Source organism: Juglans regia, chromosome 4, assembly GCF_001411555.2.
Source record: "Juglans regia cultivar Chandler chromosome 4, Walnut 2.0, whole genome shotgun sequence".
Lineage (NCBI taxonomy): Eukaryota > Viridiplantae > Streptophyta > Magnoliopsida > Fagales > Juglandaceae > Juglans > Juglans regia.
In genome coordinates, this window is record NC_049904.1 from 142,576 (window position 1) to 166,786 (window position 24,211).

The following is a 24,211-nucleotide window of genomic DNA, read 5'->3' on the forward strand; positions in this document are numbered from 1 at the left end:
CTAGTTTGGAGTTGCAAGTTTTGGTCCGCCCCAAAACAATCAGATCATGAAGGGCTGATATTAGAAAATATAACTTGGATATTATTTTTTTGTCGAAAACTATGGTGTCATCTAAACGCACCATATTTATTGTAAATAGCTTGAGTTTTTAGAATTTTGTGAATATTCCGGCCTCACGCAACAAAGGAGGTCATTTGCTTGTATGACGACCGATTGTAGATATTGAACTACTTAATATTAATATGAATGCAAAATCTATTTTAATCTACTCTGCTCCTCATTATCATCCATGACTCATCACCTTTGTTATGCACAAGCACAATGGCAACTCAAACAATTTTTTTGGAATCACAAAGACTCCATATCTAGATCAATTCCAGGACCTAGGTGCTGTGTAGGGGATTTTAATGACTTAATAAAGCAATTTGAAAAAACAAGGGGGACGCCCAATGGCAACAACTTTAAATGGAGGATTAAGAAATTTAATGGATAGACATGGTCTAATTGACATTGGATATTCTGGCCCTTTGTTCACTTGGAGTAATAATAGACATGGTGGAGCATTTATTAGAGAAAGATTGGATCAGGGGATAGTCAACCAAGAATGGAGAATGCTTTTTCCAGACATTTCTTTACAAAACTTGACATCCTTGGCCTCCGATCATAGTCCCCTTCTTCTAAGTACAATTGTTCTTCAGAGCTGGCCACATTCTTTTAAATTTGAAGAATTTTAGAAACATGAACCGCTTAGTCGGGTAATTATTCAAGAAGCGTGGAACAAGTAATTCAGAAGAACTCCAGCCTATATTCTGTGCAGAAATATTACGGCAACTAAAGCATCATTAAAACATTAGAATAAAGTTCACTTCGGCAAAATCCAATTCCATATCCATAATATTGAAAGAGATCTCCTAGAATTGCAAGTTCATCCCCAACTCCTTAGAATCAGATGAGAGAGCAAAAACTTGAACAAGATCTTCATAAGCATTTGAAAATGAAGAAACACTGTGAAGGCAAAAATCCCGAATATCATGGTTGACAACCAAACCTCAACACCAAATTCTACCATCTCTCGACAGCCATCAAGAGGAGAAGAAATGCAATAGACTTCATCATACTCGGCCCAGGTATTTGGTCGATTGACCAATCTTTAATTGAAACAACTTTAATTGACTATTTCCGAAATATTTATGCTTCATCGAATTCTATAAATCCGAGTCACCTAGAAAACCTCTTTGAAAGGCATATTCCATACATAAAAAATGATTTTCTAAGTGCAATACCAAATGAAGTTGAAATCTTCAAAGCTCTAAAACGAATCCCCTACCAAAAAGCACCTGGCCCAACGGAATGATGACACTTTTCTATAGACATTATTGGGATATTATCAAACGTGAAGTCATCCATACGTCCATACGGTGCAAAATTTCTTTCAAAATGGGAAATTGCTTAAATAAATGAACCATACCAATATTGTACATATCCCAAAAATACAAACCCAAGTCAACTCAAACATTACAGGCATGTCAATTTGACCAATGTGAGCTACAAAATCATCATCAAAATTATGGTTGTTCGTCTTAAATCCACTCTTCCTAGCATCATTTCACCTGGTAGAAACATCAAAGAAAATATACTAATAACTCATGAGCTATTTCATCATCTGAAGAAAAGACAGGGAGACAAGGATTGATGGCAATCAAATTCGATATGGAAAAAGCATTTGATTTTGTGGACTTAGTGTTGTTAGACTGCTATGGTCTAAGTACTGAGTGAATGGTTGATTAAGATTAAGGAAATTGTTTCCTATAATCAAATCAACTCCTGAATCTAGTTGATACAATGATGGTGCATGGAATTTTACTCCTGCAATTATCATATCAACTTTCATTTTTACCAAGTCGAGAGTGATTACTGAGTTATCAACAATTCTTACTTAAATTGGTGTTTCTGCTTTTTCCCATCTGCAAAGAGGGAATATGTATTGGTTTGCAACACAAATACTTGCTCCTGTATCAATGTAGGCATGAATGTGGTACTGTTTGTATCCACTAAACTTGAATCGTACCTTGATATAAGTACTATTTGGATTAGTGATACTTTCCTTAGTTTTGAACAGAACTTCAGTAGTCATCACTACTGAATTTCTCCATATCTCTTTCTTTGTCTTTCTACTTTTTCTCTGGTGTTTGCCTATCCTTATCTTCTGAATTAACAGGCTTAGAACACTGATAGTAGCTTCTCCATTTTCATCTTCAAATTTCAAAAATGTCTTTAAATTTATCTACATTGACTTACGCATCTCTAAATTTTTGCATAACTATAAATAGTATTTTTTTAAATTTGAAGAAGTACTATTCATTCTTCAAACATTATTTTACTATTTTTTTCTATCTCCTGCCCATTAAAATCAACTTTGTAGAATTTATATTAAGATGATTTTGATATATAAAATTTGTATTAAGTTGATAATACAAAATAGATGTTAATTATAAAATATATATAAAAAAAATATTTTAAGAAACAAATAAAAAATAAAAAAATAATAATATTTTATTATTATTTGATTGAAAGATGCATAAACACGTGTAAATTTTTTTTCATATGCAAAATCATTCTTTAAAAAAGATGATTTTGTATATGAAGATGCATAATTCACTACCAATACTCTTAATGTTGGGTTGGAGAAGCCAGCTTGATATAACAGTTCATTGTCAATTAATGCTAGATATAAAGATTTTTCCAAATCTAAAATTCCTGGGCATAAGTATTTGTTCGATACCGCTTTTGTTGCTTGGTGAAGCAATCGTTTAATCCTTGCAAATGCAAAATTACGTTGTTCCTATTTGTAGAACATCTGAACCTTGAAAGGGTGATGTCCTTGACATTCCTGTAATAACTTTCTAAATAGAAAAGCATTATTTAGTTCACGTGGTTTGTACACCTGTTGGTTATTGTTGTTCTGTCATGTTAGTGACCATTTCTAGATTTTGATGATTTCCTTTCAGATTTTATATGTGGGTCGTGAGTGATTTATAAGAATCAATTCATATAATGAATATAGGGACTAGGGTTTCTGAGTAATCTGTTACTAACCTAGAAATAATGGGTCCACTGCCTTCTGCTTCATTGTCAAAGTCTCTAATCGTATCTTCTACGCCTCAATAATCTGCTAAACTTCCAAACACGGCCACTGCCTTCAATTGGGACAAACATACAATACAAGTATCTGTACGCTAGATACTAATAGATAACTTAGTACTGAAAGATTGGAAGTAGTGAACGAACACTTTTATTTCATCATGGTTGTAATACAGACACTCATAACCCTACAAGGGTTATTACTCACAGTACATGGTAAGAGAATATCGAAGTAGTGGAAGAGTGGTGGAGATAAGGCATGCTAACATACGAGGAATAAGGCCTTATTTATATTGGATAGATACCAAGACAAGACCCTTGGTATTAATTGGGTGGTTTGCAGTTACATAATTAGCCTTCAGATTTGGTTGCCAACTCTGGACTTTTGGTGGTACCGACACTTCCTTCTTCGTCAGAGGTGGTTGGGCACAATAAACACTTGTGGTCCTTAACCTTGCTATGTGTGATCTGACAGTACAGCTTTCTAGTCTTCAAACTGACATCCAGGCTGTTGCTGTTGAATCTTCCTTCAAAGTGGACAATTTTTTCAACATCCTCATTATTTAGTGGTTGATTGCTTTGACTAAACATCAAGATCTTGGTAGTTCAGTAATTGACACGGATTTCACTCTCACCATTGATCTTTATCAATTCCTGAGCGATGATAGAGAGCATATAGGCACGTTCATGATGAAGTAGCTCTATGTCTTCTTCTCTGGCATCCATAACTGCTGGTTGTGCTGCTACTCTTTTTGGAGAAGCAATTCCTAGCTTGATGAGATGGTACGGTGTCCTCTCATTTCCTTCATTGTCCCAATCGATAATGGAACTGTAGAACTTCAAACTTGTTTGTCATTGGCTTTGACTCGTTTCCTGAAATTCTTAATTGCTTTCCTAAAATTATTTGGGAATAAAGATAATTCAACCAGATTGTTTGCTGGATAAAGGTTTTCAATTAATCCACATTGAAATAACTGATAAACCATTATTGGATCTGATCCTTCAAGCAGATTGTACTTTGAACCGTAAGGTTGCATCTTCTGTGGTGAAGAAACAATCTTCCTCCATAGATTCTCCTAAGTGGAGTCTTGCTTTGTTGCTGAATTGGAACCATGTTAATGGGGTGATTTGCATGAGATCCTTCTTCATCTCCTTGGTATATTCCTGTAAGGGAGCTACAATAGGAATTTTTCCCAAGGTAGTAAAATGATTAGGTTTGGGAGGTAAATCCCTTACTTTTCGGACATAAGTAGTATCCTTGATTCTTAAAGGTTCCCCTGTTACCATTTTACTGATAACATCAACTGGGCGCAGAAGTTTTGGCATATTGAATTTAGCCAGACTACCCTCTGCTTCAATTCTGTCTTTGAAAGACTTGTGGATCAAACCACTGATTCCTGCTATGGCTTTACTGGCTTCAGGCCAAGTACCATATATTCCTGGATTTGGGCCGTTATAAACAACGTACCACTTCTTGTCCTCAACTAATGGAGTTTTCTTTTGTTGTTGGGGCATTTCAGCCACTTCTTGTTTTGAGGGGTTAACCTCTTCCTTTGGCTCAGTTGATAACCTTGCCTTTTTCATATAGAGCAGCTCAAGCTGCTCTTTAAGGATTATTATCTCCTTTTCCTTAATTTTGATTTCGACGTCAAGATTCTCCGTACCTGCAAGATTAACATCCAAGTTAGGAAACTACTAGTTCCCTTGATAGTGCATCTGCAAGACAATTCTTATTTCCTAGAAGTTGTTCCAAATCAAACTTATAATGGTTAAACCATTGCTGCCATCTGATGAGTCTTGCTTGCTTATAATTACCTGAAATGTTAGTTCTCAAGAAATGACCAAAGTTCTTATTATCAGTGCGAACAAAGACCTTATGAGATATAACATAAATGGCAAATTTCTTAATATCTCAACACATTTTTGCTTTTTATATTGTAATAAGAAATCTGGCGGAGCAACAGCTAACTCTTTTCTTATTTTGTATTTTGTAACATTGCTTTCTTCCACCTGAATAGATCCAACGACCTTTTACTATTCCAGGGGGGATGATATATGTTCCTTGTTGATCTAACTCAACATTTGTTTGATGTTTACTACATCTTGCTTCAGAGTTGATAACTCCACTAATTCCTTTGATAATTTGTCAACATTTTGTGACAAAATATCAGTGTTTCTTTTTCCTTCACCCAATTGTCTAGTGAAACCCTAGACGTTTCCTGTAATAGTCTTTCTATGTCAGGGGTGATCTGGGTTATGCTTCTTCCATCTCCCATTTACAGTTTTTTAGCCATTTCAATGACTTTCTCTGTGTTATTCCTAATTTCTTGTTGAAGCTTCTGGAGTTCAACAATAGACTTGTCTTGTTGGGACTTGTCTTTTACTGCTTCTTGAACGCTTTTAAGTTCCTTTAAGATTTCTTCAAGCTTTGGACTTTCATCCTTATTATTGTTGAGCTTATCCATGATTGCATCACGAATAGCATTTTGGTTACTGTCTAACTGTTTTATGTGATCAGTTAGAGATTTAGGGGCTAGATTTCCTTTCATGAAGTTTTCTAACCTCTTTTCAAGTTTATCAATTTCTTGAATTCCCTTGTTTCCTTCCTGCTCATCAAGTCTATTGATGATGCGGGTTAAGTCGACTTTTATGTCTCCTAATTGAGAGGCATACTTGTCTTTTATGGCCAAAATGGCTTTCCTAAGAGTTTGTCTATCTTCTTCTAAGACCTTTTTGATCTCAGTGAGTTGTTTCTTGAACTCAGTGCTCATTGTGATCAGAAATTCCTGATCTCTTTCTTTGTCTTTCGACTTTTCCTCTAGTGTTTCCCCATCCTTATCTCCAGGATTAACAGGCTTAGTGTTGGGTTTTGGATCTGATGTTCCATCATTAGGGTTGGATTTATAAAATTCAAACCCTGGTACTGTATGGACATAGATGTCAGAAAGTAGATCCTGAAGATTATTGAGCATCGCTGTGAGTCCGTCATTGTGGTATATATGTTTACGGTTTGAAGGACAGTGACATGTGGTGTACACAGTTTTTCCATATCTGAAAATGTGTGCTTTGTTCATAAAGTCATAGGGACCTTTGAAATAATCCTTAGGTGTATGACAGTTACTGAAATCTGGGGCTAACCAATTACTAGTCATCATCTCTTTGTGTGAAGATGGGTTTAGATGTAAGTCTTGTGTTTGCCCTTCAAGAGCTCTTCTGATGTTGTCTAGCTCAGAGAGTAGTCTTTCCTGAACATTTCTTATTTCCTGAATCTGAGACTTGATCTCAGAGGAGGAATTTACTGATCCATCAATTGGATATTGCTGGTCTAAAGGAGCCATTCCAAATCTTCTTATGAGGAAAAGATTGGTCCAGTTTAATTGCTTATGTTCCTTTAAACCTTCGTTGTCATTATTCCAAAAGGGATAACATTCTCCAAAGGTTGTTCCTTGGGTGTATTCACCTTTTAGAATGCGAACAGGTTTATTGCTCAAGAAGGGTAATCCGTCGTTCATTTTTCTAGAGGTTGGATCTAGAAATTTGACCAAAGGTTTCTTGAAAGACTTTTACTAGGAGAAGTCAGCTTGATACAACTGTTCGTTGACAATTAATGCTCTGAACTTTGAAAGGGTGATGTCCTTGACATTCCTGAGATAACTTTCTAAATAGAAAGCCTCATTTAGTTCACGGGGTTTGTACACCCTGTTGGTTACTATTGTCCTGTCACGGTGGTGACCATTTCTAGATTTTGATGATTTCCTTTCAGATTTCATATGTGGGTCGTGAGTGATTTGTAAGAATCAATTAATATAATGAATATAGGGTTTCTGAGTAATCTGTTACTAACCTGGAGATAATGGGTCCACTGCCTTCCTCTTCACTGTCAAAGTCTCTAATCGTATCTTTTGCGCCTCAACGATCTGCTAAACTCCCAAACACGGCCACCTGCCTTCAACTGGGACAGACACGCAGTTCAAGTATCCGTACGCTAGATACTAATAGATAACTCAGTACTGGAAGATTGGAAGTAGTGAATAAACACTTTTATTTCATCATGGTAGTAATACAGACAGTCATAACCCTATAAGGGTTATTACTCACAGTACATGATACGACAATATCAGAGTAGTGGAAGAGTGTGGAGATAAGGCGTGCTAACATATGAAGCATAAGGCCTTATTTAATATTGGATAGATACCAAGACAAGAGCTTTTGTAATAATTGGGTGGTTGGCAAATACATAATTAGTCTTCAAGAGTTAGTTGCAACTCTTGAGTTTTGGTGCAATCGACACTTCCTTCTTCAGAGCAATGTTGCTTTTATCACCAAAATATGAGTAATGTTAGGATTGTAACACTTCTAACATTAATACGAGACTATTGGTGTGGTAGATATTACGTGGAAATTATGTTAGAGGTGTTACTAGGAGCATTGTTTTTTTATTTTTTATTACTATTTTTTTAAAACATTAGGAGCATTGTTTTTAAGAAATAAGAGATTAAAAAATAGTTTTTGTTATAAAGATATATTTTTATATAAATAAACTCATAAAATGATGTGACTAGCTGAATCTGTTACGTCTTATTATAATATTATGTTTATTGTACAGTAAATTTATTTTTTTAAAAAAATAGATTGCACTTTTATTAATTACCTTTTCTTTTGGCCATAAAATACATTTTACAAGTCAGAGTTGGAGATTACAATAAATTCGAGTTGGTAGAATTATAATTGCCCGATCAACAAACGAGTAGTACTACTGTACTAGTGGTATAACGACTATTCTTAGCCAAAATTTGTGGGGACCACCCAATTTAAAGACAGTCTACGTGGCCCTTTGCAAAATTATATATGCTCCATGTTTTTATTTTTATTTTTTATTTTTTGCAAGTTCATAATGATATATATTAAACCATTATCCAAAAATATAAAGTTCAGCAGAAATTTAAGAAAATTACACAGGTAATAGGGGAGGATCTTTTTCACTATAAAATTGCAAAAGAGAAGAAATAATTTATATAAGAGGGATATTACCAAAAGCTTGCATTGCCGCTGCCCATTGCGCCAGATTATACGCACATTGATTTTAGGATTGATGAATTTTCCTCATTCTTTGAATGAAGTTAAGAGGTACTTGATATCACTAATGATAGGGCTCATTATCCAATCGTGAACTACCAATAGAACTTTACTACGTAGGGCTTCGATACATTTCGAAATCGAGAAATTCCTATCGGAGCGGGTGCTATCCGAGAACAATTAGCTGATCTGGATTTGTGAATTATTATAGATTATTCGTTGGTAGAATGGAAAGAATTAGGGGACGAAGGGTCCGCAGATAATGAATGGAAAGATCGAAAAGTTGGAAGAGGAAATGATTTTTTGATTAGACGCATGGAATTAGCTAAGCATTATATTCGAAAAAATGTAGAACCAGAATGGTTGGTTTTATGTCTATTACCAGTTCTTCCTCCCGAGTTGAGACCCATCATTGGGGGTAAACTAATGAGCTTGGATATTAATGAACTTTATAGAAGAGTTATTTATCAGAACAATACTCTTATCGATCTATTAACAACAAGTAGATCTACGCCAGGGGAGTTAGTAATGTGTCAGGAGAAATTGGTACAAGAAGTTGTGGATACACTTCTTGGTAATGGAATCCACGGACAACCGAGGAGGGACGATCATAATAAGGTTTACAAGTCGTTTTTGAATGTAATTGAAGGTAAAGAGGGAATATTTCGTGAGACTCTCCTTGGTAAACGGGTCGATTATTCGGGTCGTTCCGTTATTGTCGTAGGGCCCTTGCTTTCATTACATCGATGTGGATTGTCTCGCGAAATAGCAATAGAACTTTTCCAACCATTTGTAATTCGGGATCTAATTAGAGCTGCCTTCAAGGATAATTTTTTCCAGTCTTTGGCTTTCGGCTTCTTAGATACCCATTAAAGTTGCTGAGGCTTGTCCTAGATTTGGATTTGCACTGTATATGAGATCTGTTTTTGCAAATAAAATTTCATCATTGTCTTTCCAATAAGAGCATGATTTGAGATCTTTTCGGCATAATCAGAAGCTGGGATGATGACATCTTATGTTAAAGCTTTCGTTTGTTCAATGAGCAGGTCTATATTCGGCTTGTTTGTTTTTGACATAGCTGGGGTAAAGTGGGTGAGAAGAAAAGGCGGGAGAAGGGTAGGTGAAAGGTATTGGATAAGAACGGAATAAAGGGAAGACTAGGTTGGGGATCGTGTGGTTAAGGGTTGGTTAGGTGGAGTTCGTGAGGCTTAAGGACCAATTAGGAGGGGATCATAAAGACGAATACTGCTAGTTGGAGGAGGAAAGGAACTCATCTTTAGAGAAAGAGAGAACGGTAAGTAGTGAACATGTTGTACTTGTTATGATTCATATGCTCTATGCTTCTGCTTCTCTTTATTATTATTATTATTATTGGCTTTGAATGGAAGTCTATGATATCTGTGTAAAATTCTCTTTTAGAGAAAAACTTCCAATCGGATCTTCTATTTATCTTCAAATAACAGCCATCTAATAAAGAAATGATACGTATGAGTTCCACTTTATCTCCATTATACCACACCATACACCAACTTCACGGAAGAAAAAATCACCCTTACCAAATCCTTTCCACCCCCTCTCGCAAGAGATGCGGATCCTCCTCCCCCGCCTCTCGCAATCGATAGCAGACCCCTACCAAATGTTTTACTCGTGACGCTCCCCCTGAGTCTTATATGGTTTGTAATGGTTTTAATTTTTTTTTCCTTTTTCAGTTGATTTGGTGGCATGCAGTTGGTGAGTCCTGGGACATGGCTGACTGATATGTGCCATGAGAGATATGAAGTTAGAGAGAAGAAGAATTATAAGAAGGTACTTGATTGGTCTTTGCTAATTTATATATTTTCCAACACATCTTTTGGGTATTTGACGTGTTTTTCTTTTTTGCCATTTTCTTTTGGGTATGCGATGTAGAGATCGGGAGGATTGAAGGTCATAGGGAGTATGGACAACGAGATTTCGCTTGTACTGATCTCTTTCTCAATCTTGCACACACTAGCTACAGCTCCACTTGCCACCGGTGTGATATGTTGCTCTTTCACTCTTAACGTATACAGAAAATAGTTGAACTAATTCCAGACGGTGTGGGAGATCAGCGGAAACAAGAGCGAGAAATGAAAAGAAGATGAAGAAGAGCTTGGGAAATACTTCCATGGCAAAACGAAATGAAAAAAGTAGAATTGGTGAGTTGCAAAGAGGAAATGAAAAGGGACGGAAATGAAAAGTAGAGTTGGTGAGTTGCAGTGAAGTTATTTTGGTGAAGGAAATATAATGTAATGAGTTTATTGTGAAGTCTCTACAATTGATGATGTGGCACAATTATATTGTTGGTTGATTATGACTCAATAGCAGATGGACCGCTCAAAAAAGCAGAACTCATTCTTTTATGCCCAAAAATAGAACGTGGAACCCCATGGGTCCAAAAAAATGGGCAAATGACGATTTCATGAATGGAAGGGTCAAATGATAAACAATACAATGATTTCGATTTACTCAACTACTGCTACAAAATTAGCTGTTTATGTTTAAAGCAGGAGAGCTATATTATTCAAACCGCGGGGGAATAACAAAAAAAAAAGAATAACGAGCAATAGTTAAGTTTATGGAACTCAATAAGGCTAATAATTTTGATTCACAAGTTTAATTAAGGAGCGGTTTGGATTTAGAGATGAGTTAAAATGAATTGAGATGGTTTGTAAATAGTAAATAAAAATTGAATTATTTATTATATTTTTATCCGCAAGTTTAATCCTATACAAAACACAGGATCACAACTTCAAGATTTAGGGCAGGTTTGGGGCACAAAACAAAACACAAAATTCTTATATCATCTCATCTCATCATTATACCTTTTTCAAATCTCCATACAAAATATAATAAACAATTCAACTTTTTCAAATCTCAATATACATTTTTCAAATCCCAAAACAATAATAATATTAAAACATAATATTTTAAACTTCAAAACAAAACATAAAATTCTCATCCCATCTCCCAAACCTGCTCTTAATCTTAAGAAAGGTAAGACCTAATTTATCCAGTTTCAGAATACCCCTTTAGCCTATGCGGTAGATCAGCAAATAACGTCCAAGTACAAGGCAATTGAACATCCAAACGTTCAATGCCTTCAAAGCAAATTTCTAATTCCCACGTGGAAACGAAGTCAAGACACTTGACAGCATTGGTCCCCAAACAGTCTTCCCCTCGTACGAAAGGGTACTTGGTTATGGACAACTTGGGACAGCTCGGACTTTACTTGGGTTATTCGCGTGGCATGTTCGTGTCCCTTATTAGCATATGGATATACTTCAGAAAGATCGTCACAGGTGTGGTGTCTGAAATCCTTTTAACCAAGTACAAGTTCCCTCGTACTCTCATGCTCACTCTAGTCTTATCATGTGCTTGGTTTCTTCTGCTCGCATTCACCCCTCCATACGCACTTTACATTGCATCAATCATAATTGGGTTTTGTTTTGGAGCATAATGGCTCGAGTTTTCGCCACAATCTCTGAACTTTTTGGCCTTAAGTACTACTTCACTCTGTACAATTTCGGAGTAGTGGCTTGCCCAGTTGAGTCCTTTTTGCTCAATTGGAAGATAACAGGGTATTTATACGATAGGGAGGCTAAGAAGCAACTGGCAGCGTTGGAGGTCGGGAGAAAGCGTGGGGAGGAACTAAATTGTGTAGGGGGTGATTGCTTTAAATTGCCTTTCATTCTTATTACTGTCGTGACCTTGTTTGGGATGCTTGTTTCGCTTGTTTTGGTGGTTAGGACTTCAAACTTTTATAAGGGTAGCATCTATGAGAAATTCCGAGAACAGGTAAAAGCGGCCGAGAGCGGCCAGGTGATGGCGAACGACAATGGAGCTGGATTGTCAAAGGCCAATGAAAGCCAGAATACTGTCTAAACAAAGACTTCAATTAACAGATGAAAGGGCAGTTTGATAGTATAGACAAATAAGAAATATGAAAGTCCTACTGTTGAACTCCATATATATCCGATGGCAACAAGGTTGGTTCTCGTCTATTTTCTTCGCATGAATTATATGGTGATAAACTGGATATCAAAGACTAATTTTGAAGTATAGCAGCGGAAATAAACAAAAGAAAAATAATGACAATCACACAGAACACCAAGATTTAAGTGGTTCAGCTCAATGTGAGCCTACGTCTACTGGCGGGGTTGGTATCAGATATTTCACTATAAACAAATATGGAGTATAAGAGATTTAATACAAAACTTCTTCTCAAAGACGTTAACTCGTACGCTCTCAACTCTTTGTTTTTCACTGCCTCACAAATGACAGAAGTAAAAGTAAATTGCGCCGTTTCCTATTTATAGGAAATAGTGTGGACCCTAGTCTGAGAACATTGGCTCAAGTGAGTAGTCGAGCGGTACTGGAGCGAACATAGGGTTTTGGCACCCCTCTCGAGTTGACTGTCGAGCGGGTGTTGAGTGAACTCTTAGACTTGTATACCGCTCGAGATGAATGTCGAGCGGTATCGAGCGAAGTCTCTGACTTGCATTCCGCTCGAGCTGAATGTCGAGCAGTATCGAGCAAAGTCACTGGCTTACATTCTGCTCAAGTTGAAGAACCACTGGTCGAGCTGACACACTGCAAAGGCGCTATTTCAACTAGATTCAAGACACCTCTTAACAAATCTCCACATTGGCTTGAACTCTACCAAGCCTAACACAAAAAACCTCTGACCACAAAACCGACCCTCTCCACCAAATCCCCTAAGGGAATTACAAACCCTGAACACCAATCAAGTCCAAACAGAGTTTGAACTTGTACACTACAACTGGCTTTGTCATCATATCTGTTGGATTCTCAGAAGTAGCAATCTTCAGAATCTCTATAACACCCTCTGTAATAATCTCTCTGAGAAAATGATACCTGACATCAATGTGCTTCGTTCTCTCATGATACATTTGATTTTTAGTCAAATGTATTGCACTCTAACTGTCACATAATACTGAAACCCCATCTTGCTGTAGTCCCAAGTCACTGATCAAGCCTTTCAACCAAATGGCCTCCTTAACAGCCTCTGTTGCTGCCATGTACTCTACCTCTGTAGTTGATAAAGCAACAGTGGATTGCAATGTTGCTTTCCAACTAATAGCAGACCCACACAAAGTGAAAACACAACCTGTCAATGATCTTCTTTTATTGAAGTCCCAAGCATAATCAAAATCAACATAACCAGTAACTCTGGAACTGAAATCAACATCTCTATCAAGTATTAAGCTAAAGTCCAAAGTCCCTCTCAAATACCTGATTATCAATTTCAAAGCATGCCAATGAGTCTTACTTGGATTAGCCATATACCTGCTGACAACGCTCACCGCCTGTGAAATGTCTGGACAAGTACAAATCATTGCATACATTATACTGCCTACTGCACTGGAATAAGAAACACTAGCCATGAACCGTTCCTCCTCGTCTGTCTGAAGAGATATGAAAGTTTAAAGTTTAAAGTTTAAAGTGTGTAGCAGGTGGTGTACTTACTAGTTTGGAATTAGACATTCCAAATCTCTAAAGAACTTTCTCAATGTACTTTCCTTAGGACAAGTACACCTTCCAGCTTTCCTATCTCTGTGGATCTCCATCTCCAAAATCTTCTTTGCAGAGCCTAAGTCTTTCATCTCAAACTCATTTTTGAGTTGGGTTTTTAACAAATCAATATCAGATGTCTTTAGCAGCAATAAACATATTATCAATATAAAGTAGCAAATAAATGAAAGACTCATCAGATAACACCCTGTGATAAACACAACTATCATAGTTACTCCTCAAATGACCATGATCAATCATCAAGGAATCAAAACGTTTATACTATTGCCTTGGAGACTGCTTCAAACCATACAATAATTTCTTCAATCTGCACACATGATCTTCTTTACATTCAATAATGAATCTCTCTGGCTGATGCATGTTAATGGTCTCATCAAGCTCACCATGTAAGAACGTTGTTTTAACATCAAGTTGTTGTACCTCTAAGTCAGACAATGCTACTATAGCAAGTAACACTCTGATCTAATTGTGTTTCACAACTGGAGAGAAAATTTCATTGAAGTCGATGCCTTCTCTCTGACTGAAGCCCATAGCAACTAAGCGTGCCTTGTATCTTACATCTATATCACCCTGGATTCCCTCTTTTCTTTTGAAGACCCATTTGTGGCCAATAGTCTTCATCTTCTTCGGCAACATAACCAAATCCCATGTTTGGTTTTTGTGAACAGACATAATCTCTTCAATCATAGTTATGCACCACTGTGCATATTCCTTACTCTTGACAGCTTCTGAATAACTGGAAGGCTCTTGACCAACAATTTCCTCTATCTTAGTAAGAACATACATCACCATATCTGCATAAGCATATCTCTGAGGTGGTCTAATCTACCTCATCTGTCTACCACTAGCTATATTGTAGTCTTTTTCACCCTGTGTGCCGCTATCAGAATCAGAATCAGAATCATGCTCATCTGCAATAGCATGATCTTGGGCGCCACCTGGCAGCACCTGTGGTACTTTCACCTGAAACTCCACCTTCTTGCCAATATTTTGTTTTTTAAATGTAGACACAGTAAACTCCTTTCTCAGATTAAGCATAGATTTTTTATCAAATACAACATCTCTGCTGATTACAAACCTAGGTGATTTAGGATTAGTACACCACAACCTAAATCCCTTCACCCCACTGGCATATCCAATGAATATGCATTTCTTTTCCCTTGGCTCAAGTTTTCCATCATTAACATAAAAATATGTAGGACAACAAAAAATTTTCAAATTTGAATAATCAGCAAAAGTATCAGACCATATCTCATTTGGAGTTTTCAAACCAATAGTTGTGGTTGGAGAACGATTAACCAGGAAGCAAGCTGTGTTGATTGCTTCAACCCAAAAATCCTTAGACAAGTCTGCATTAAAAAGCATACTGCGGGCTCTCTCCAAGAGAGTCCTACTCATCCATTCAGCTACCCCATTTTGTTGTGAAGCATATCTAACTGTGTGGTGCCTGGAAATACCTTCATTCTTGCAGAATTCATCAAACTTACATCTGCAAAATTTCATATCATTGTCAATTATTTCTTGCATGTCTGATTTTCAATCAAAGCCTTCCACTGTTTAAAGTTAACAAATACATCACTTTTCTGCTTAAAAAAATAAACTCAAACTTTTCGTGAGAAATCATCAATAAATGTAAACAAATACTGAGCTCCATCTTTTGATGGAACAAAAGATGAACCCCAAAAATCATAATGAATATAGTCGATAGTACTTTTAGTTCTTGAACCCTGTAGAAAACTGAACCCTGAACTATTTTCCACACACACAATGTTCACAAAAATAAAGTTTCCCTATCTTCTGGTCACATAACAAACATTGCTTACTCAGAATAAACATTCCCTTTTCACTCATATGACTCAAACGTATGTACCACAAACGGGTGACATCTAAGTCTGGATCATCTGACACTGTAGCTGCACCTGTCATTGTACTGTCCTGAAGGAAATAAAAACCATTTGTCTTATCTCTTCTCATCACAACCATGGAGCCCTAACTTACTCTAATAGCTCTACCTTCATCAGTGTACTTAAAATCCAAAGAATCAAGAGTGCCCAAATAAATAAGATTCTTATTCAAATTTGGGATGTGTCGAATGTTAGACAATGTCCTGACAATCCCATCAAACATCTATATCCTGACTGAACCAATCCCAGCAATTTTACAAGTCATATCATTCCCTAACATAATGGAACCATCGTTGACTAGTTCATATTTAGTGAATCAGTCCTTCTTTGGAATCATGTAAAACTTACAAGCTAAGTCAATGACCCACTTGTCACATAAGCGACTACTGGAGTCGCTAATTGCTAAGACAATATCTGACCCGTTAGATTTTTCATCAGCAACGCTAACGGCATTAGAGGAGTTAGGGCCTTCCTCTCTATTTTTCAGTTTAGGAAACTCATTTTTGTAATGACCAAACTTATGACAATAATGACATTTAACATTTTTCTTGTTAAACTTCAACTATGAACTGTCCCTAGATTTACCCATGTACTTCTCTGAACCCCTGTCACTGGATCTACCCCTGCTAGAAGAACTCTTAACAAACAAACCACTGGCTTATTCATCAGTGCCTTTCACACTCAATTTATTCCTCAATTTCTTATAATTCAAAGCAGATTTCACATCTGTCAAGAAAATTGTATCTCTACCATACAATATGGAATTCACAAAATTTTCAAATGACATGGGCAATGAACACAAAACAATTAATGCTTGATCCTCTTCTTCAAGCTTAATGTCAATATTCCTCATATCCATAATAATTTTATTAAATTCATCTAAGTGTTCAGAGATAAAAGTATATTCCTTCATTTTGAGAGTGTATAACCATTGCTTCAAATACAAACGGTTGGGGAGAGATTTCTTCATATACAGACTCTCAAGTGCAGACCAATGACCTGTTGCAGTCTCCTCATCAGCAATCTCTCTTAAAAGTCAATCTGATAATGACAAAAGAATAGTGCTATGTACATTTTCTTCTTCTTCTTTTGAAGGTGCTGGAGAATCATCAGACACCTTCTCTTCTAATACTTTTGAAAAACTCTGTTGTCGCAGTAACGCCTTCATCTTGATGCGCCATAAACTGAAACTGTTCTGATCGTCAAATTTTTTCACTTCAAACTTAGCCATAACTATCCCTCCAGATCTAGCACAGAGCCACACTCTGATACTAGTTTGTTGGGATAAACTGGATATCAAAGACTAATTTTGAAGTATAGCAATGGAAATAAACAAAAGAAAAATAATAACAATCACACACAAAACACCAAAATTTAAGTGGTTCAGCTCAATGTGAGCCTACGTCCACTGGCAGGGTTGGTATAAGAGATTTCACTATAAACAAAGATGGAGTACAAGAGATTTCACTACGCTCTCAACTCTTTGTTTTTCACTGCCTCATAAATGACTGAAGTAAAAGTAAATTGCGTCATTTCCTATTTATAGGAAATGATGTAGACCCTAGTCTGATAACATTGGCTTGAGAGAGTAGTCGAGCGGTGCTTGAGCGAATGTAGGGTTTTGACACCCTGCTCAAGCTGGTGTCAAGAGAACTCTCGGACTTGTATACCGCTCAAGCTAAATGTCGAGCGATATTGAGCGAAGTCTCTGATTTGCATTCTGCTCGAGCTGAATGTCGAGCGGTATCGACTGAAGTCACTGACTTACATTCCACTCTAGCAGAAGAACCATCGCTCAAGCAGACACACTGCAGAGGCGCTATTTCAACTAGATTCAAGCCACTTCTTAACAAATTATATATTTTCTACGTTTATATTCAGCTGTCAAAAAACATAAAAGAGGTATGTATTATTTGTATATGAGAAGTAGGTATTGAGACACGTTTGAAATACTTCATTTAATATTAGTCTGAATTTAGCCATAATGTAACACCCGGGCCTAACCAAGCCCGCTTTACAAAATTTTTGGATTTATACGTACGAAAGGCCCATTTGAAATTTCGAGTAAAATTTTTGGAAGAGAGTATGGACCTAAAATATTTTTGGCGGATTATAATTTTTTTGATAGGTTTAAAATCTTTTAACGGATCAAGTAGATATTCACTCGAAAAATTTATGGTGCTAGTGTCATTTTTTTTTTAGGTTGAGTTAAGGTCCAAAACTTAGAGAAAAATGCCATGCATTAACCCCATTCAAGATCCAAGTCATGGGCCAATTATTTTTGGGTTAAAGTGCCATAGCCCGTGAAAATAATTTCAGACTCCACGTTCACGTTCGCGTCCGTTTACCCACTGCATGCACGCCACTCTCTCATCTCTAGGGTTTTCCCTTCACCTTTTATACATAGGTAAACTTTATCAACCAAGCGTTAGTGTTGCCGCAAACCTCCATTCAAGCCTCCTTTTCCACGCCGCTGCTCCGTGGACAACCAAAACCAGCACTGCTTCACGGACACCGACCACCATCTCTCAAGCATCGCGTGCTTTGTTCCCCTCATCCTAGTGTCAGCCACGGGACCACGTTGAAAAGCCATCCAGCCCCAGCCACAGCCTGAAACAGAACCTGAATCAGACCACCAAGTTGCATTGTAGCCTCCCTCTCCACCGTAATTGAGCAACACCAAAGCCCAAGCCCCATACTCTGTTTTATCCATCCAAAAACAGAGCAAGTTCTTGCTCAAGTCCTCCACTGAACTTCCTTCCGCCGGCCTCTCACTCTCCCCGTGCCCCTCAGCTTTTAGCCTTGCTACACGACAGAAACCACTGCAAGTGCTCCTCCGTTCTGCCACACCGAAACATGGGAATTATTTCCCCCCCCCTGAGTTAACCCAACAACCCCACGGCACCAGCCCCTCCACTTTGACACCACTTCCACAGAGAGTTTTGTCAGCCACCTCACGTCACCCCGAGCCACCCAGCTCCGTTGCAGCTCCACTTCTCTCAATGAGCCTCCATCGCATGCCTCCTTCCCGTCTCACGGTCTGATTTCCTTCCTTTCCGCACACTGTGGACCCTCGCTCTCTCACTCTCCATTTTTCTCCCTCTCTCGTGCTTAACCCAGCTTGACAGCATGTTTGCCGCACGCCTGCTCTCCAGCCGCGTCGCCACTGCCTGCCCAGTCCAGCCATCGCACGCTGCCGCGTGATTCCTCCATGAGTAAGCCCCCCCTGCCATGCACATTATTTTGTTTTCTGTAGGTTTGATTGGTTTTCAAAGAAATGAAGGAAATTACATTAGTGCCCTTTTACTAAGTGTTATATTAATGTGCTTTAAAATTCTTATTATATATTGGTACACTCTTATATATTTATGATTACAAAAAAAAAAAAAAAAGTCACTTAAGTATTTTTAATATGTTATTTAAGTAAAGATTTATTTTTAAGAGCAAATAATATTGGAGTAATGTTGTTTTTACACTTTAGATATAATTTAGTCTATTTAAAAAAAAAAAAAAAGTTATGGTTTAGTTTAAAATATTTTGGGATAATTATATTATCTAGTATTAAACTTTATAAGTTGTTTTCATTAATAAATAAGTTAGACTTTTAAATGTTTTTAGTCGAAGTTATCAAATGGACATCAACGATTTTAGAAAGGGATGCTATATTTTAAGGTTATGAAATTTTAGGTTTTGAGGAATTAAGTAGGTTATTTTAGAAGTTTAGGATTAAATATCGAAATAAGTGGTTGATTGGAAATTTACGGGAATTACTTGATTTTTTATAGGCGACGATTGTTAATTGTTCGACATTTTGAGGAAAATTTTGAAAAGCTAAGAAGTTCAGGTAAGCGGGGTTCCTATACTAGACTTTGCATTTAAAATAAAATGAGTTGAGGTTATTTTTGGAAAATATACATATTTGATATTGAAAAGAAATTTGAACTGCCTCAGTTATTTGTTCTACATTACTCATAAGATTCTGTTTAAGAATAAATTATTTTCTGTCATGACTGGTGTAGACATGAGCTTATTTTTGACATTCTGTTTCTGAACTTTGAAAAATAGAGCGAATATGAAATTTTCTGCACAAATTATGTTGTGTTATGATTTTGTTCTGTTCTGAAGATTTGTCTGTACTCTGATATGATCTGATGTGATTTTTAAAAACCTCTGGCATAACATTCTGTTTCTGTTTCTGTTCCGTTCTGACCTCACCACGGGTGTAAAACTGTGGCCTCTGTTCGGGTTGGTACCAACTTTTCTGTTTCTGGTGCACCCACTTTGGAAACAAAGTGGTTTTCTGCGTGGTCTTTCCTATGTGCACACTCGGAGCTCCGAGAATGAATAATGGGAAGATTCACATTCTGTTTCTGCTCGATTAGCTACTGGGGTTTGCACAACCCTACCACGGGGGTTAAACATGGTATTTGTTCTGATACGATAAGATAAGATGTGATGTTTCAGTTTATACTATGCCAAAGGGATTTTGATTATGAATACTTTTGAACTTTCGCTCTGATATTTTTGATAACATGTTCTGGCGCTGCATTTTGAAAACATTATTCTGATTCTGCATTCTGTAAGAAAATATTTTTGTTCTGTATTCTGAACTCTGTAAATGCTCATGTTTACACACTAGTATATGCCCTCTGCTTACTGAGTTGTTGATAACTCACCCCTTACCTCCAATTATTTTTCAGATAATTTTGATGGTTCAGCGGGAGAACAAGAGTAGAAAGTTTAGGAAGGTGTGATGATTGTAGTGGAATAAGTGTCTGAGGGTACAAATGCGTATTTGAGAGTCGTAGTAAGTAAACTGATTTATTTTCGGGTATTGGATTTGATGAGTTGAGGATGTTTTCGAGTTTTTGGAGAATTTCGAATTTATGTTATTGGGGATTTCTTTACTATCGCCATGGAGGAACTTAGATTTTTGGATTGATATTTTATGAGATTTTTTGGATTTTATAGTTGTGTTATTTAAGTTAATTTTAAGTATTTAGAGCTAACTCTCCGGACCTCCAGGACCGGGGCGTTACACATAAAGTCAAAGAGTTGTACTAGTTATAAGCTCCAATGTTACTGTAGTCCCCTTTTCTACCTAGTGAAGATGACATGACAGGCAGTCGGAGGTCACAGTCTACATCGTTAGAAAACGTGTAAGAGGGAAATTCTTAGAGCCGATGAATCAAGGAACCCCATATATAATTGAACGGTTGGGAAATTTTGTCCCACATGGAGGCATGCCATCTCTAACACGTTATTACTACGACTAACAAGAAAAACCCCAAAATCATTGGGGGGAAAAGGCGATTAAAGATACATGACAAAAGGGCCATAAATTGACTAGGCATCCCAAACGCCACCTCATTCAGAGTTTTCCTTTCTCCTTGATGGGCTCTACCCATCAAACGACCTGAATATGGCTTTCTCGAGTCGAAAAGAACAAAAACAAGACCAAGTGTCATATAATAGAGTGAAAAGTTCGACAAAAACAAGCTATAACACCACCCCAACAAAATGGGCCTCATAATTGGTGATATAATTCACCTCGATGATGATCAGTTAATGACACAAATACAAGAGAGCTAGCCCACTACAAAAAAACCAAGTATTGACAACGTTCGATAAGCGCCGGCACTGTTAAAAAAATGCTGCTACTTAGTTAGCGGCGGTTTTATGAAAGAGAATAGCTATGTTACTTTACAGGAAAAAAAAATCATTTCTTAAAAAATTATAAATATCCACAAAAATGGTATTGCGTACAAGGTTAATGTCTGTCTTCTTCGTTACCATGTTAATCTACTCTTAAATATTGTTTTTCATTTCTTAAAAGATTATAAATATCCACAAAAATGGTATTGCGCATGAAAGAAAAATATCAATTATGTGATATTATATCAATTATAATTTATCATCATGAGATAAAATAAAAATATCAATTATTCGAGACAAATTTAGATTTTACATAATATTGATGATCTTGCATTCTCATTCAGTTATCATTCAATATTATTTTTCATACTATGTTTTTAAGTTATTGATGATCTTGCATTCTCATTTAGTTCTGTTTTCATATTTCAAATATAGTTAAGTTATGAGAAAAGTTGGATAAAACAAACCTCAACATACAAAAAAGTATGTTGATGGTGTCAAGGAGTTTTTGAAATTTGAACGTGAGAATTGTCCTGCAGATTAGTCGATTTGTTGCCCATGTAGAAAATGTGGATTACATATAATGTTCATGCCCTACATAGTATATGACCATTTGATTAGCTATGGAATTTATCAAGGTTACACCATTTGGCATTCTCATGGGGAGAGAAAAGGGAGGCATCTTACCATGCTGCTGATGCCCAAAACAATAATGAGCAAATAAATAAAGGTTCTAGTGGAATGACAACCATGTTATTTGATATTTTTCCTATATTTGATCCTGAAATAATTGAAGGTACTAGGCTTGAAATAGGTGTGGAAGCTGGATAAACTGGAGTGCAATATGAAAATCGACAAGGTTCTAATGAGAGAGTTAATAAATTTTACAATAAGTTAACAGATGCTGATGAGCCATTATATGAAGGGTGCACAAAACATACTAAGTTTAGTGCTATCATACGTCTCTGGAATATGAAATGTTTGGGTGGATTGAGTAATAATATATTTACAGAACTGCTTGAATTTGTGAATGAGTTGCTCCCACCAAGAGTGTCATTGCCTAAAAATACATACGAGGTGAAGAAGTACATGAATGAGTTAGGGCTTGGATACGAGAAGATCTTAATATGTCTCAATGGTTGTATGTTATTTTGGAAGGATAATGAGAATCTGGAAATATGCGTGGTATGCGGCGCACCAACCTGTGACGTTTGCTCTAGAAAGATATATACAATGTGTGCGGCTTTAATGTGGACAATAAATAATTTTCCTGCATATGGTGATTTGGCTAGATGGAATACGAAGGTCGTTTAGCATGTCCTTGTTGTATGGGTAATACACGATCTAGATGGCTAAAACATGGAAAAACAATTCTATATGGGGCATAGACGATTCTTGCCAAGAAATCATAGGTGGAGAATGATAGCAAGAACATTTGATGGCACACGAGAAACTGATCCTCCACTTACTATACCAATACTTGATGAAATTTTGGAACAATTAGATGATCATGAAGGATGCAATGATAGAACAAATCGTGAAAAAAATAGAGTTGTGGGGTCCACTAATGTTAAGGAACAGTCATGGAAGAAACATAGTATTTTCTTAAGTTTGCCTTACTAGAAAGTTAATTTATTGCATCATAATTTTGATGTGATGCATATTGAAAAAAATGTGGTGGATAATATTGTTGGCACACTATTAAATATTAATACAAAATCAAAAGATGACATACAGGCACGTCTTGACTTACAAGAGATGGGTTTGAGACTACAACTTCATCCGATTATCACAGCTACAAACAAGACATATTTGCCTCCAGCTATTTTCACAATGAGTAATAAAGAGAAAGAAGACTTGTTGAAGGTTATAAAAAAATATAAAAGTACCAGATGATTATTCTTCAAATGTTTCACGTTGTGTCAAGCTTCAACATCGTACTGTAGTGGGCATCAAGAGTCATGATAGCCATATAGTGATGTGCTTGACTCCATGACGTAAAATCGAGGCGGACGTCAAGAACTTTTCTTTTAGAATCATCTGGGTTTCTAGATGGTCTATTGAAAACCATTTGAGCGGATTCTAAATAACGAGAACAGAATGTCAATAACTCCTCCAGCAAATATCCTTTAACAATGGAACCTTTTGGCACAGCTTTGTTACGCACATGACTTTTAAGTTGGTGTATGTACCTACCACAAAAATCAAGAGATGACTTTTACTATTTTTTAAAAAATATTTGTTTTACTTTAACAGATTTATGTATTTTTAATTCAATAACTATAGCATACCTTTCAAAGGGATACATTCATCGATAATGAACGGGTCCTCCAAGTTTACATTCTACAACTAAATGTATAATCAAATGCACCATAACCGTGAAAAATGATGGCGGGAATATAATTTCTAATTGGCACAATATGAAGGGTATTGTAGATTCTAATCGATCTAAATCTTCAAGTCGCATCATTTTTGAACAAATTCCCCTGAAGAATCTAGATAGCTCGATTAAGGGTTCTATTACCTTCTTAGGTAATGACACATGTAATGCAATTGACAAGAGCTGTTGCATCAGTATATGGCTATCATGACTCTTGATGCCCTGCTTAGTATGTCCAATTAACATACATAATTGAGATTATGTATTATGAATGATCTCGATATATGTTATTCAAATGTGGTGGGGCAAACGTTACTAGGGGTAAAGGTTTCAAGGATGACAAGTTTGGCTTTAGTCTTGTAAATTTTTCTCATCTAGTACACACTGGTAATTGGATAACTGATAATCTGTTTGTTTTATCTTTCCAAGTATTTCAAGTATATTATATGGCAGATGAAAGATACCCAAATTGGGTTGTCGT

At 36.6% G+C, this 24,211-nt stretch overlaps 1 long non-coding RNA gene and 1 pseudogene across 1 annotated transcript; one reads left to right on the top strand and one right to left on the bottom strand.

Moving 5' to 3' along the window:
• Window positions 1-11: 11 nt before the first annotated feature.
• Window positions 12-7,311, bottom strand: LOC108990029. Its single transcript, XR_001995916.2, has 3 exons — window positions 6,986-7,311; window positions 3,097-4,805; window positions 12-1,610 (listed from the first exon to the last, which is right to left on the bottom strand). It is a non-coding gene; the product is annotated as an uncharacterized LOC108990029 (long non-coding RNA).
• A 159-nt stretch (window positions 7,312-7,470) lies between these two features.
• LOC118348275 lies at window positions 7,471-14,129 on the top strand (annotated as a pseudogene).
• The last annotated feature ends 10,082 nt before the right edge of the window (window positions 14,130-24,211 follow it).